Source organism: Balaenoptera borealis (genome assembly GCF_965194805.1).
Source record: "Balaenoptera borealis genome assembly, chromosome: 17".
NCBI lineage: Eukaryota > Metazoa > Chordata > Mammalia > Artiodactyla > Balaenopteridae > Balaenoptera > Balaenoptera borealis.
This window is the reverse complement of record NC_138876.1, coordinates 33,873,518-33,887,414: the sequence shown is the minus strand read 5'-3', so window position 1 is coordinate 33,887,414 and position 13,897 is coordinate 33,873,518. Positions and strand designations below refer to the sequence as shown.

The window sequence follows — 13,897 nt, the reverse complement described above, 5'->3', positions numbered from 1 at the left end:
CCACTCCCGGAGGCTGAGCCCACCAAGTGCTCTCGAGAAGCTGGGGTCTGGTCTCCTGATTAGAGCGATGGTCCCCAGGCCGGGTGCTCATGAACTGCACTGGGGAGTTTCAGATACAGATTCCTGAGCCCCGCCATAAAGACCCTGATTTGGTGCCTCTAGGGTAGGGCTTGGGAGTCAGTATTTTCCAAACACGCCTCAGATGGTTTTGATAATCACCCAAGTGTGGGATCTGCTGGGCTGGATTGTTAGGGAGCCTTTGTTATTAACCTCAGCGAATTCCAGGCGCCTGCTTTTTTCGGACTTAGACTCAACTATAAAGGTGCACAACACACTGGGGCATGTCTCTGGGCCTTTCAGGCTGTTGCTTGCCATTCAGTCATTTGACGAATGTATATTAAGTGCCCACCCTGTGCCGGGAACGGGGGTATGTCAGAAGAGACAGGGTCTCAGCTCTCACAGAGCACGTCGTCCAGCAGAGATCGATTAGACCCCCTCACCCCTGCCCCTGACCCTTCCCTTTCCAGCAGCCTTCACTCCCTTGCATTTTTTATTTCCCAGCCTGCTCACCTTACTAGATCAAGTTTTATAAATTCCTTCAGAGCTCGATCTGTGTCCAATTCATTTCTAGGCTGTCATTTTCTCCTGGACCCGCCCCCACCCCCAGTGCCCACACCTAGTGTTATGGTTTGCACTCAGTAAATGTCTGTTAAAGAGATTCATTCATTCACCCAACAAATATTTACAGAGTGCCTACTATGCGCTAAGCATAATTGTAGGTTTCAGGGCTATGAGGAGGGTGAGCTGGCGAGATATCTAGGACGCAGAATTTAAGCAGGAGCTCCCTCTAGGAGCAGCAAGGGCAGGGCTGTCCCCTGAGAGTGAGCGCCTCCTTAAATTTTATGCCCTAGGTGCCTCGCTTGTCTCACCCTAGTCCCAGCCCTGCTAGGTGCTGGGGATACAGCCATGAACAAAACAGACAGAGATCAACGCACCTAAGTAAATTCTCCCTTCACCCAGGGTCTTTGTGGGGCTCTGCATGTTGCCTGTCCTTAAGTCTCTTTCATTTGTGTGCCATCTGCCTTCCCACCTAGACTGTGAAGTCTTATTCTGGTCTGCCCCTTCCTCTTCCCACCCCACCTCCACAAGCATTCTGCCTAGACAATGTTTTCCAGAATCTTGTCCTTGACCATCTGCATGGGACTTCCTCGTGGCACCATTTAAAATGCAGTTTCCCAGTCTCACCTTTTGAGTCAGGTTCTTTGAGGGTGAAAACTCAGGATTCTGCATCAAGGTCCCTGGGTTGTCAAGGCAGGTTTAACGTGTGAGGATCCCCAGCCCACCGATTTGTTCAGTCAGTACTGCTGACTAATACTAGGAGGAGAAGACAGGGGAAAGGGGCATTTTGAAGGTGCTTCAGTTTCTTTGTGATTCTGTTCACAAAGTCAGAAGACACAGGTGTGGGAAAGGGAGGGTCTGGAGAGGTACATGCTGGCCTTGACTCTGACCCTATGGAGCTCTGCAGGGAGATCTCTCAGCTCAGCCTTGCACCTTAGCTGGGCCACTCCAGGCCCTGCCCCATCATTCCTGGAGATTTATCGGGTTGCCTGCCTTACCTCCCCAAGGAGCTAGAGGCTGGCATTTCCCGTAGCTTTGGGTCAAAAGTTTCCATGGAGCCAGTGGAAGCGGTGTGTATGTAGGTGGCTAGGGGGAGAGTCTGAGAGCCCCAGGGCAAATAACGAACGTGGGAGGGCCTGTAAATCTGGTCTTCCCTGACCTCTAAGGCAGGTACCCACCATTTTCACTTGCTTCACATAGTGCCCTGCACAGATGCCCACACACTTTGGGCTGTCAGGTGCATACTGTTTAATGGTAATCATCTGAATGAAATAAATCCATTGTGTGAGTTACCAGTAAACCCAGTTTACAGGGTGGAGCATACGTCAGCTTTCCCAATCCATCAACACCTTGGCAGTATCAGAGTGAGATTCCTCTGCCGATCCACCACACCCAGCTCCCTCAGAGAAGAGTTCAGGAGTAGATCTCATCTGCTTTTGAAAGAGTTCAAGCATGCAGATGGAGGACCTATTAAAGTCCAGCTGAGGAGGGACTTTGGGGTAGTGTCAACATCTGGATCACGGTCCCAGGGTCCCTAAATGGTAGGTTATTGAGGGCTTTCAACAGCAGGCCATTAGAGTTGAAATGATTAATAACCTATTTATTTGCTTGTAAGGTTGGTGACAGTGGTTTTCAAGCTTTATGTGCATGAGTATCATCTATAGAGCTTGTTAAAACAGATGCCCAGATGCGACCTCAGAATCTTGAGAGTTGGAGCTTGGGAATCTGTCTTTCAACACCTCCCCAAGCAATTCTGCTACATACACATCTCAGAACCTCAGGTGTTTTGAACTAAGGACTCTGCAGTGTTTGTGTCTTTATTCTGCACACCCCTCCCCACCTTTTCCTTCAAGTGTGGTGGTTTGTACCCTGGCAACTTGGCTAAAATGAATCTACCTCTCCCAGCTCCCCTTCCCCGTAACCCTGAGTTAGAGTTGGACAAAGGAGGAGCTCGTAAAAGATCTGGAAGACGACCGTGAGGTGGCTGCCATTACTCTCGGAAGGCGGTCAGGGTTAAGTTCGGTGACGGGCAGACACAGAGGTGCCAGGTCCCACTTGTCCTCGCTCTCATCCACTCCACATCCAGCTCCTCCTGACAGCAGCCCCAGACCCTCCCTCAGATGCGTGGTGGCAGATCCCTGGAGGAGGGACCCACACAGGGCAGAGTCTCCCTGCAAAACCTCCCTGAAGGCATTTTTGCAGTCCCTCTGCAGTGGCGGGGTCTACTTAGCTTATCCGACTGGGTGCTTGGTGGCTCCTTCTCTGACCCTCCAGTCCCTTCCAGGTCGTCACCTCCCCAGTTCCTCCCACGGGGAAGTCAGGTCTCACTCCTATAACAAATCCCTTACCTCAGAACTCACAGGGGCTTCTGCTCCCCCTGGGTGAACCCTGATGGACCAGTCAAGAAACACTTCCCATGTCCAAAATAAAGCAACACTTGGGAATTGGCCTTCCATTTAGATCCAAGAAATGTCCATGGGCTATTAAGATGTGTCGACATCAGTTACAAGGTAACTCAGTTAGTCCTACCATCCATGATCACAGGGTAATTGAAAAAGATGATTCCCCAGATTCTCTGCTGGCAAATAACAGCCCCTTGGGCAAATTAGAAAAAGGTGCCTCCTTTGGGAAGCATTAGTAAAAATCACCCCTTCCTTCCTCCTGCTTTCCCTTTTAATCTGGGTGCCCTTATGCAGGCCGCAACCTGCATAACTGGATATATATAGCTGCCCTGGGTACCTATTCTGTCCATTAATGCCAAGGGGCCCTGAGTCCAGCCTCTAATTGCTTTCCTAGTATCATCAAGCATAGACAGGTCACAAAAGTCTCACCAAAATGTTTCAGGGAAGAATAGAACTTCCTTGGTCCTTGTACACTGTCCCCAGTGCCACGGGCAGCCATCCTTCCCTGATCATTCATGTCAACAAGCTCTAGCAAGATTACCACAGCCCTCACTATACTGTAGTGTTACTATTTGTTTGATATCTGTCTCACCCACTAGAGAGTGAGCTCCCTGAGGACAGGGGCTCTGATCTGGTTGCCTTTGGATCCCCAGTGACCAGCATAGTACCTGGCACAGAAAAGCATGCAATAAATGTTTGTGGAATGAGTTAATGGATCAGGCAGAACTAAAGGAAAACCCCTGTTTTCCTCAACTCCTCGGACTTCTGATATCAGATGGGTAGGATTTTCTATACCCGACAACTCTCCAATTATCAGTGCACACCAACTGGGTACCTTATAATTTAACTCAATTCTAACACTAACTGCCTGGAGCTAGCACAGACCTCACAGGTTATAGGCTCAGTCCCATAAGATTGACCCCCACTTCAGATACCAGCCCCAAGTCCCAAGTTGTCACCTGTATTGCTGACCAACCAGCTATGAATCAGGGGTTCCCATGACCCTCTCCTCAGCTTCGAATATTTGTTAGAATGGCTCATAGAACCTACCTATATTTACTGGTTTACTGTAAAGGATATAATAAAGGATACAGGTGAACAGCCAGATGAAGTGGTACATAGGTTGAGGTCTGGATGGTCCCAAGTGCAGGAGCTTTTGCCCCCATGGAGTTGGAGTGCAACACCCTCCCAGCACATGGATGTGTTCACCAACCCGGAAGATCTTTTATGGAGACTACATCATGTAGGCATGATTCATTATTAACTCATCTCCAGTCCCTCTCCCCTCCCCAGAGGAATGGTGGGGGAGGGACTGAAAACTCCAAGCTTCTAATCGTGACTTGGGCTTTCTAGTGAACAGACCCCATCCTGAGCCATCCAGGAGCCCACCAAGAGTCACCTCATTAGAACAAACGATGCTCCTGTCACCCAAGAAATTCCTTGGGATTTAGGAGCTCTGTGTCAGGAACTGGGGGCAGAGACCAAGTATATAGTTCTTTTTAGATCACTAGAGGTCACATCTGGTTCTGGAGCTGAGTCTTTCCTATCAGGCTATGTCCTTGTTTGAAAGGGTCAGGAACCAGGGACCAGATCTTTGCCTCCCTTATAGAGTATGTGATTCACACACCGAGAGGCCAGATACTGGGCACCATGGACCCTTCTGGTCTGAGGTCTTCACTGGTGCTTGGTCAATCTTGGCTGATCACAAGCTATATCCAGGTTAGTAAATATGTGACATAAGGGCCTCCAATCCATTCTCCAGTGCCCATGATCACTAATCTATTTTGGCCCTCAAGTCTTCTCAAGACAACACCCTGGAGAGTTACTCCCAACTGATCAGAGTTGCTACACTAGATGGAAGCCATGTCTTGCCTTGGGCAGCCTCTGAGAGCTGTCTTACTGCCATCTGGGCCATCAGAGGCATCCATATTTTTGTTTGCAGGAAGGCCTTTGCCAAAGAACACCAACAAGTAAAGTAGAAATTGAGTCCTAAATAAATGGCCCCAACTTTATCCAACATAAGTAACCATTAAACCAACCACAAATAACCATTTTTTTTCAATCAAATGTAAAAGGCAAAAAGATGGCTTTGTTTGTCTGATATGGTGCAACTTTAAAATGGGGGTTAGAAACTAAAAATAGAGTTACTATATGATCCAGCGACCCCACTCCTGAGCATATATCTGGAGAAAACTCTAATTTGAAAAGATACATGCATCCCAATGTTCACAGCAGCACTATTTACAATAGCTAAGACTTGGAAGCAACCTAAATGTCCATCAACAGAGGAATGGATAAAGAAGATGTGGTATATATATACACAATGGAATGTTACTCAACCGTTAAAAAGAATGAAATAATGCCATTTGCAGCAACATGGATGGACCTAGAGATTATCATACTAAGTGAAGTAATTCAGACAGAGAAAGGCAAATATCATGATACCACTTACGTGTGGAATCGTTAAAAATGATACAAATGAACATATTTACAGAACAGAAATAGACTCACAGACATAGGAAACTAACTTATGGTTGGTTACGAAAGCGGAAAGGGTGGGGAGGGAAAAATTAGTAGTATGGGATTAAAATATACACACTACGGGACTTCCCTGGTGGTCCCGTGGTAAAGAGTCTGCCTTACAATGCAGGGGACGCGGATTCGATCCCTGGTCAGGGACCTAAGATCCCACATGCCATGGGGCAACTAAGCCTGCACACCACAGCTAGAGAGAGAAGCCCGCGCACCGCAACGAAAGATCCTGCGTGCCTCAACAAAGATCCCACGTGCCGCAACTAAGACCCGACGCAGCCAAAAATAAATAAATTAAATAAATAGTAAAATAAATCTTATAAAAAATATATACACACTACTATATATAAAATAGATAAGCAAGGGCCTACTGTATAGCACAGGGCGCTATACTTAATATTTTGTAATAACCTATAATGGAAAGGAATCACTTTGCTGTATACCTGAAATTCACAACATTGTAAACCAACTATATTTCAATTAAAATTTAAGAAAAATTAAAAAACCAAATGGGGGTTTGATATGGACCCAAATGCCTGGGGACAAGTCTGCCCCCACTGGGGTCTGTTTCACTGCAGAGACTTCTCTCCTTGCCCCAACACACAGTCTGGTTCATCTTGAATCCAGCAGGGCCATTAGGGGTCTCTGAATCCTGCGCATCTCCTGACTCTGCAGTTGCCTCGCTTTAGTTGCAGAGCTTGGCATTTGGTAGGAGTGAATCTGCTGTCAGGCGTGGAGGGGAGGGGAGGGGAGGGGCAGGCTCTGTGGAGCAATGGAAGGAGGATGGGAGGGAGGCAACCATTTGGCTTCCTGCTCCAGTTCTGCCACTTAGTAACCATGTGACCTGGGACAAGTCAACAGTCTGAGCCTCTATTTCCTCATGTGTGAAGGACGTGGCGGGAAGAGTAATTATTAGTTGCTTATAGGTATCTCATTGGGATATTGAGAACATCAAATTAAATTGAATGGCTGATGTGAAAGTGCTTTAAGTAAGGTAGGAGAAGGTTCTGTTCTGTTCACTGCTTTGTAGCACAGAGTCTGGCCCATAGCCTAGTGAGGTATTCAGTAAAATGTTTGTTGAAAAAATAAATGTAAACACAAAAATCTTTCCCCTCTGTGGGGTAGAGAGGGGAATGATGTCAGAAGCGCACGGTGAGCTTCAGAGATGGTTGTGATAGTCTATGTCTACGGCTGCATGGAGGTTACATGCTTCATTGGTACTCTGTGTGCTTGCATGTTAAATATTCTTCTGTATGTGTTCAACATCTCATTAAAGCACTTAAAAAATATAATGCAAAAAAGAAAAAAGTAGAGAGGAAAACATGCGGTAAAGTACCTTGCCAAGAGAAGATAGTATTGTAACTCCTGATGTTGCTTCCACGCAAGCAGTGAAACTGTTCTGAGTGACCTCACTCAATTCATCAAGGTCCTATGTTTGGGCCAAGCATTGCTGAAAGCAGAGGAATTTATAGAAAGAAAGTTATATCAGAAACCAAGACTTGATGGGATCTACTTTTTAATGAGAAAGTACGTAGGCTGATTTTTTTTGTTTGAAGTCACTGCCTTTCACTTGTATGCGGGTCACACTTGAGCCTAGTCAAGGTAAAGTACGGGTAAGCTGTCGTGTCTTGGCTTGTGCAGTAGCCTCTGCCTTGCTTCACCTTGCTGGTTCATACTTGTCGTTCAAGACCTACCCCAGGTGTCATCTTTTCTGGGAGGTTCCTCTGAGCTGCCACACCGGCATCCTGCCACCTTAGCTCATCTGTGGCAGTGGTTCTCCATAGGGCTGATTTTGTTCCTCAGGGGACATTTGGCCCTGTTTAGAGATACGTTATTGTCAAGGCTGGGTGGGGGTGGGGTGGAGGGTATACCACTGGCATATGGTGGGTAGAGGCTAAGGGTGCTGCCGTGCATCCCACAACACACAGAACAGTCACCCCCACGACAAAGGGTTCCCTGATCCAAAGTGTCCATAATGCCGCTGTTGAGAAACCCTGCTTGATGGAGTGAAATTCTCCTTCTGTCTCACTGAGACCCGAGCTCATCCTGGGCAGGGCCTTTGCTGATTCAGCCTTTTATCCCCAACACCAGCGCACTGCTTAGAAACACACACACACACACACACACACACATTTACTTTCCTATTCATTTGTTCCCCTACTCTGTGTAAGGTGCAGTACTAGCTGGAGATGCTCTCAAGGAGTTTTGTAATCAAGTGGAGGACAAGGTCATGTAAGTACCGAATCATTCCCAAGACAGATCGAAAACAGGGTCGTAATAGAGGAACACGTAAAGTGCTTTGGGAGAACGGATTACTAGGTTGAACCAAATGAAGTTGCTCACATTCTACCTTTTTGACTAGAAAAACAGCAATGTTATACGGCTCACTCACAAGTGTGGTTTACCCTAAATACTTTGGACAGAGTTGGGGGCGATGAGCAGACTTCACAGGGAAGGAGAGACGCAGGAAGCACGTGTTTCACAGCCTGCCTCCTCTGCGGCATGAGAGAAGGACCCTATTTTTTACTTCGTATTTGTGCCCACTTTTACTTCTTTGTATCACCCCCCGCCCCCTGCCATGTCACACTTCCTGGAAGAATGCCTTACAGTTAGAAGGCACTGGTAATTTTTTGGTGACTAGAGTTCAGGTAAACTATTTGTGCTTCAAGTTTGTTTTGTCATTGTCCTTGCACTTTAGTCCCAGGGAACTGAAGAACAGTGTTATAGAGGCACAAAATATGTAGTGCTTTCCTGGTGGCAACAGGTACAAGAAGACACAGTCCCCCAGTACCATCCGAAGTCACAGCCTGTCAGAAGAGCCATAATGGAAACTGCCAGGAGCTAAAAGCCCAGAAGCATGGCTGGTGGCCATCTGTGCTATCATGTGACCCTGGTGTGTCAGGCAGCCCCACATGCACCTGGCCCACGAGCCTTTGCCACTTACCTCGTGCTCTGGAGCAGGTAGTGGAGGATAAACATTTCAAAGTTGGACTCAGAACTTGGCAGGGTCCAGCTGTCAACCACACGCAAGCCAGAGAACTCTGGAAAATTGAACTGTTTATAAGGTCAAACTTTGGTAAGTCTGATAAAGTCTGGTTGCAGGTATCCATCTAGTCTCTTGAAAGAATTGCCCGGAAGCTCATTGCTGAATGGTTGGATGTTACCAGTGGTGAACAGTCTCTGCTTGTGGATGGAATCTGGCAGCTCAGACAACACCCCACAGCTCCTGATGCGAGTCTGGGCGGGAGCTAGGAGGCTTGCAGCCAAGAAGATAAACCCAGGACAGCCCTGTAGGCTATCCAACCATCTGGCAGGTGGACTTACTCAGGACCACTGGTGACCCTTGCCACGACCAGACACCAGTAGCAAGACAGCCTGGGATTCTGTGCTTGTGCTTTCCTTTCCATGGGGCTCCTAGAGAGAGAAGTGGCTCTTATACTGCTAGATGCAACAGTGACCCCGAGTTCATTTGTCCATGTGGATCTCAGTCGATGCTTGAATTCTGTCCTAACTAAACCTTGTTGTCAGAGCTGTGGATTAAATACTGATTCTGGTCTAAATAAAGCAACCTCTAGGGACTTCCCTGGTGGTGCAGTGGCTAAGAATCCTCCTGCCAATGCAGGGAACAGGGGTTCGAGCCCTGGTCTGGGAAGATCTCACATGCCGCGGAGCAACTAAGCCCGTGCACCACAGCTACTGAGCCTACGCTCTAGAGCCCGCGAGCCACAACTACTGCGCCCACGTGCCACAACTACTGAAGCCTGTGCGCCTAGAGCCTGTGCTCTGCAACAAGAGAAGCCACCGCAATGAAAAGCCCGCCTGCTGCAACGATGAGTAGCCCCCACTCACCGCAACTAGAGAAAGCCTGCACGCAGCGATGAAGACCCAACGCAGCCAAAAATAAATAAATAAAATAAGTAAAATAAATAAATAAATAAATAAAGCAACCTCTAGGTGTGGAGGATTGTTTTAAGTAAAAGAAGAATTCAGGGGCAGGGGAGGGATAAATTGGGAGATTGGTATTGACATATACACATAAAATATATAACTATATATATATTATATATATCTATATAAAATAGATATATCTAATAAATAGATATACATAAAATAGATAACTAATAAGAACCTACTGTATAGCACAGGGAACTCTACTCAATACTCTGTAATGACCTATATGGGAAAAGAATCTAAAAAGGAGTGAATATGTGTATATGTGTAACTGATTCACTTTGCTGTACAGTAGAAACTAACACAACATTGTAAATCAACTATACTCCAATAAAAATTAGTGTTAAACAAAGAGAAGAATTCAGACCATGGATATAGCATTTCTTTTTCTTTTTTAAAAAAATTTTATTTATTTATTTTTATTTTTGGCTGCGTTGGGTCTTCGCTGCTGCGCACAGGCTTTCTCCAGTTGTGGCGAGCGGGGGCTACTCTTTGTTGCGGTTTGCGGGCTTCTCATTGCCGTGTCTTCTCTTGTTGCGGAGACCAGGTTCTAGGTGCGTGGGCTTCATTAGTTGCGGCATGCGGGCTCAGTAGTTGTGGCTCACGGGGTCTAAGCACAGGCTTAGTAGTTGTGGTGCACGGGCTTAGTTGCTCCACGGCATGTGGGATCTTCCTGGACCAGGGCTCGAACCCGTGTCCCCTGCACTGGCAGGCGGATTCTTAACCACTGCGCCACCAACGAAGCCCCAGATATAGCATTTCTTGAGCTGGTTTCACAAAGATATATTTTTTGTTTTAACACTGGTCCGTGGGGAAAAGGTTGTGGAAATTTGAGAAGGGGATGTTGATGGACTCAGATGCTTTGGAGCTTATCTATGAGACTTGGTGAGGCAATAGGGCTTCCACCATTCTCCCTCAGGGAAAAGGTTACTCAACTTTTGAAGCCCCACAAATTTTGAGCCTTTGTTATTGAAATCTCACTGTCCTTAGATTTTAAAGGACAGTGAGATTTGGGACTGTACCTTCTCAAAGGTACCCACTCTCTAATTCCTCCTGTGGAGTTTGCTCTTGACAGAGCTTGACACCATTTGTTTGTGATGAGATTCAATTTATGTAAAATTGAATTAAACCACTAAAAAGAAAGACTTCATTTTGCTTCCTGATTTTGGAGGGAGAGAAATATTCTTCTTTGGTATAACCATTATAAATCTTAACATCACCGAAATGAAGCTTTATTTCTAGACACTGCATGTAAAAGCCACCAATGTTTCAGGGACAGAGGCCATATTTGATTTCTCTCTTTCCCTGCCCTTCTAGACAGGAAGATACATGTCTGTTGAATGACCGTGTGCTCCCAACATCACTTCTACCTTTCATCTTTTTAAAGTACTGTTATAATAATATGGATGAAACATATGGAGTCCAACCCACGGTTTGATAAAAGTGAAATTAAACATCCTTAATGTTTTATAAGGTTATCTAGTCTGAGCAATGTCTCACAGGTAAAAATTTTTTTTTTTTAAAGTCTTCCTAATTCATCTATACTAGAGGCTCCTGGGAATCCTATATGATCATGTCCACAGTTTGCTGCACTTAGTATTTAAAGCATTTCCTCAAAGGTTACAGGGGTAACTGCAGGGTGTGCTGGAGGTGGCTCAGACCCCTCTCAAGGGCAACTGGGCATCTCTTCCCAACTCTGCACTAAGTGACCTCATGTTGGCAGCTTGAGATCAGCCCTGGAGGAGTATTTACACCAGGGAAATTGGAAAATCCAACAAATAAGAGCTTTTTTCCCCCGAACACCTGCCACTCCACTGAATAATTGTTCAAATATAAAACTGTAGGCTATGTTCCTGCTGTCATGATATTTTTTAAAACTAGTTTTTTCATTCAAAAAAGAAATATATGCATGTCTGTGTTAAAGTACAGTAGAAACTTTGTTAAAAAGAAACCTACAAGTATAATGGTTTAAATAAGATAGATATTTGTTTTTCTCTCAGGTAAAAGTCCAGAAGTAGGATGCCCAGCACTGGTAAGGCAGCTCTCTTATCCTCAATATATTGATTCTGTCTCTGGGTCTAAGGTGGATGCTCCAGCTCCTACCATCATGTCTGCATCCCAGTGGTCCAGACAGGGGAAAAGGCAAGGGCAACCTTTATCCATTCCTTTCAAGGGCATGGCCCAGAATTTGTACATGTCCCTTCTGCCCTCAGTCCACTGGCTAGAACTTAGTCCTCATTCCACTAGGCAATACCTAGTACCAGGGAGACTGGGTAATGTAATCTCTAGTTGGGTTCCCACATACCCAGCTAAAACTCAGGGTTTCTATAATTAAGGGAAGAAGGGGAGAATGGATATTGGTGGCTAGCTAGCAATCGCAATCACTACAGTGTTAAAAATTCAAGTGACTTGAAAGGACAGACCATGAAAGCTGGCATCCCTCCCTCCTATTCTAGCTTCCAAACTTCCTCCCTAGAGGGAGTTTCAGAAGTTCTATGCAAATGATAGCACATGCATATATGTTCTCTCTTAGAAGGCCATCTTTCCCCAAAGATTAAAGAGTGGACTCAGGTGTCACAGTGGCCTGGGATTTAATCCTAATTCCACAGCTAACCCTCTGTGTGAACTTGGGCAATATACTTCACCTCTGTCCTACAGTTTCTCCATGTATAATATGGAGATAATAATAGTTCCTACCTCTCTGGGTTCCTGTGAGAACCAAACGTGATCATATAATTGGTGCTTTGATCAGTTCTTGGCACATAGTATGCACTAAGATACAGCTGTTGCTATAATTGTATTTGAATCAATTTAATAACATGGAATGTTGATTTATTTTAAAATAACAGCATTGATTTTGTTCCTCTCAATTTTATGGTCTCCTTGGCACTTTTGCTCAATAGAGAAGATTGGATGGGATCTGGAGTTAGAAGACCTGCATTTGAACCCCAGATCTATTGGGTCTGATTAGTATTTGAATTAATCATTTAAACTCTCCAAGCCTGATTTTCTAATTTTTAAAATAGGAAAAATAATATGTACCTCCCGGGGTTGCTATGAGGATCAAATAAGACCCTGTATGTGGAAGCGGTTCATGACTATTATATTAAACACTGCGTACGTGTCACTGCTGTTCCATAACAGGTGTGAGAATCATCCAGTTGGGAAGGGTTCAGAGGTCATTTGGTCCGTTAGCTGTATGGTCAAGATGGTAGGATGGTCCTCTCAGAGCACCTGCTCAGCTCACCCGCAGAGGCAGGTTGCCAGCACCATTTGCAGAGATGCCTCAACAATACCTATTGAATTGGTTCTTTTCTGTGTCCCTCCACTGCCACCTCCCCAGGCCAGACCAAGTGGACACTATTTCTCACCAGGACCACTGCGATGGCCTCTCAAATGGTCTCCTTTCTCTAGATTCTGCCCCTTAATTAGTCCATTCTGCAGACAACTGTCAGGGTCATCCTTTAAAAAACAAATCCAAAGGTCTGATAGTGAGTGACTCCTCTGCTTGAGAACATTGAATGGACTTCCATTTTCATAATATGGTGGGAGAGGCTCTGGAATTACCCTCCGTGTACAAGACATACTCTAAAAATCTTAAAGACCCGGCAGGATACTGAATTGTCAGAAAAGCCCAAATCCAAGTACAACTGGAAACCCAGAGAGATAAATGGAGCATGGGAGCCACTTTTTTTCTGAGGAGATGTTCCATAACTGGTAAACTCTGTAACACACATTATTATCTAGGAATGATATTCAAAACGACATCAACAAAATCAAGCCTCGGCCAGATCTGGCCTGCAGACTGCAGGGAGGTTGGGGGGAAGATGTGATGTGGCTGGTGTTCCCTAAAGCCCCTAAGATTGTGTGTTGATAGTGACTCTCAGAGACAGGTCCAAACCCCTGGCCCTATGCCTACTTCTTAAGGAGGCTTCTGCTGAACAGGTGAGAGAATTACAGAGTTATTTGCCTTCTAAGTGTTTTTGAACTCTCAGGCTTCCTTTTCCCTTCCACAGTTTCTGAGTCACTTCTCTGTTTTTAGGTCAGGTGTCCAATACCTAACAGCTCATAATTCATCTTCACTTTTCAGAAAGTGCAAATCTAGTAGAGCACATTTTTTGGCAGCCTGGGCTCACCAGGGGCTGGATGGCAGCAGAGATGCAGGATATCCAGCTAGGCAGCACTGTGTTGATGGAAAGGCTCTGGGCTCTTAAAGTGGAAGTATCAGTGTTTCAGTCTCCCTGTATCTCAGCTTAATAGAGGTGTTCCTGGATGAAATGGAAGGACAAAAATCCAAGAAGGAAACAGGGAAGGTCTTGGAGGCACATGGTACATTTTAGACCTTAAGAGCATGGACTTCAGGATAAGAACGGTCTGAGACTGAATCCTGGCTC

The 13,897-nt window shown here is 45.7% G+C and overlaps 1 long non-coding RNA gene across 1 annotated transcript in view; it reads right to left on the bottom strand.

The window, feature by feature from the left end:
- Positions 1-2,731: 2,731 nt before the first annotated feature.
- Positions 2,732-13,897, bottom strand: part of LOC309615179 — a 31,122-nt gene continuing 19,956 nt past the window's right edge. The window contains exon 3 of the long non-coding RNA XR_014236594.1: positions 2,732-8,966. This is a non-coding gene — a long non-coding RNA (uncharacterized lncRNA). The remainder of the gene's footprint in view (positions 8,967-13,897) is intronic.